We start from the raw sequence: 2,349 nt of genomic DNA, 5'->3' as shown, positions 1-2,349 counted from the left end.
CTGGATTACGTGTGGAGAGAAAGAGGAACATTCATAGTTAGATAACCTTTGGTCCCACAGCTGAATTGCTAAGAATGAAACTACATGGCCAATATTGGCTGATGTAAGGAAGATTGGACTTGGCTAATACTTAGATGGAAGACCGCAAGGAAATCCCAGTCAGGGTCTTGACTGAGAAGTTGTAAAAAAGCAAATCCCCCAAAAGGAATAGAAACCAATTCCAAGCTCTTCCTCAGGTAACCGTCATGGTTATTTTTACATAGTCACAAGGGGATGAGCTCAACGGGAGGGAGATTTTAAATTGAACAATAATTGGTCCCATCATTCATATCATTTACATGCAATAATAATCTATTTATTATTGCAACGTAGGTCCACACTGCAATAAGACATTGAAATTGAATAGTGATGGTCCTCGAGTTACGACCATAACTGAGCCCAGCAATTACAGTTGTAAGTTATGATAGTTGTAAAGAAAGTTCATTTTTATACCTTTTTGTGCAGCAGCCATTAAGCAAAGGCAGCGGTCATTAAGTGAATCCATTGTTTTGCTAAGGGCTGGATTTTCTGGAAAGAAACCAAAAGTAAAGACAGGTTTCCAACAAAACCGTCGCAAACTGCAGTCACATGACCGAACTGCTGCAAATGGCTGCATGCGAATTAGTTGCGGAGCGCTCGTAAAGTGATCACCTGACCGGTGAGGAGGGATGACACTGGAGCTTTGAAACCAAGTCTTTTGGAGAGCCTGTTGTAAGTACGAACTGTCTCTAAGTAATCAGTCGTAAGTGGAGAACTATTTGCATTAAAATTATTATTTTTTTTACTTTGTGGTTGCATGCATTCAAGGGGGTGAGGTTTCTGAGCACCGGTGGATGGCTGCCGCCTTAACTATCAATGTTCTGATCCAGCTCCCCAAACACGACAACCCATCTTGACGTTAACTCAAAAGATTCCTTTATTAGGAGTGCCGGCAAAGTTTCTCTCACAGGTCTAACAAGTCTGACCGGCCAGAAGATGAGCCTGCCATGCCTATTCATTTCCGCCCCCTGCCTTTTATCCCTAGAGCTGGGGTGGGGCCTCAATAGCAGTAGTGGCTCTTCCTTCCTAAGGACCGGCCCATAGATTTCCACTGCTCTCCTCTCCTCTCCCTTCTGTGCATCCATGTGTCAGGCACTGGACACAGCTGTTCCTCCTCTTCCTCACCAGCCACCTCCAGACGTGTTGACTCTCCATCTGAGGGCTGACGGATGGCCCATCCTCCGCCTCTCTCTCTCTTTCTCTCTCTCTCTCTCTGCCAGCTCCATTCCCCCTTCCCCCTCAGACCCCCAGGTTGTCCTGATGCCAACTCTGACTTCCACGCCGCCTCCTCCTCCAATTCGGCTGGAGGAGCTGGCGGCTGACAGGCCACAACAGTAAATCTGAATATGAAAACGTCTTGTATTAAATCTGAATATTTAAATGTTTCGTATTTAAAGTGAATACAGGTAGTCCGTGACTTACAGCAGTTCCTTTAAGTGACCATTCAAAGCTGCAGCACCACTGAAAAAAGTGGCTTATCACTTTGATTGTGCAGCTATGACTATGGCTTATAACACATAGGACTGTTGCAACATCCCCACGGTTACGTCATCAAAATTCAGATGCTTGGCAACTGACTCATAGTAATGACGGTTGTGAGTCCCTGAGTCACGCCAATCGAAGTCAGTAGAGAAGCCATTTCACAGCCGTGGGACAAACTTAACAATGGCGGTGATCCACATAACAACCTGTGGCAAAAAACCGGGGCAAAACTCACTTAACAACTGTCTTAGCAGCAGAAATTTTTGCCTCAATTATGGTGGTAAGTAGAGGAGTACCTGTACTGAAATATTTGATATGACTATTAGGATATTTCTATTTCATATGAATATTAAAGCATCCGCATTTCATACGAATGTTAAATTTTACATTTAATAAGAATCTTAAATTATTCATAATCCATTCATATTAAGTAGTTAAAAACTCAGGGTCCATTTGCCATGTAAAATTACCATCCTTTAATCAGGAAACATCCAGCGTTCTTTATTCATTTGTTTTGGAGAATTTCCAAGTTGCAAATAGATATCTTTTTATATGTGTGTGTGTGTGTGTGTGTGTGTGTGTGTGTGTTACTTAGTCCAAGGTTACATGTCGAAACTTTCCCCGCAATTCAGAATCAAAAACATACCATCATTTTTTTTCCCTATTTTCCATTTCTGATTCTGTTTCCCTTTCTTGTTTAGTCTCCCTTTTGCCCAGATTCAACAAAATACAGTAGTTAAAAGTATTTTTCTCCCCTCCCGATGGATAAAGACAGATATTTTTTCTACC

The 2,349-nt window shown here is 42.3% G+C and overlaps 1 long non-coding RNA gene across 1 annotated transcript; it reads left to right on the top strand.

Moving 5' to 3' along the window:
* Positions 1–750, top strand: LOC148125684 (uncharacterized). The gene is made up of 3 exons (XR_015743949.1): positions 1–236; positions 373–453; positions 557–750. It is a non-coding gene; the product is annotated as an uncharacterized LOC148125684 (long non-coding RNA).
* The last annotated feature ends 1,599 nt before the right edge of the window (positions 751–2,349 follow it).

The sequence above is a fragment of the Pseudonaja textilis genome, chromosome 5 (assembly GCF_049901715.1).
Source record: "Pseudonaja textilis isolate UNSWEBS1 chromosome 5, rPseTex1.2, whole genome shotgun sequence".
NCBI classification, from domain to species: domain Eukaryota; kingdom Metazoa; phylum Chordata; class Lepidosauria; order Squamata; family Elapidae; genus Pseudonaja; species Pseudonaja textilis.
The sequence above is the reverse complement of the archived record's forward strand: the minus strand, read 5'-3'. Positions and strand labels throughout refer to the sequence as shown.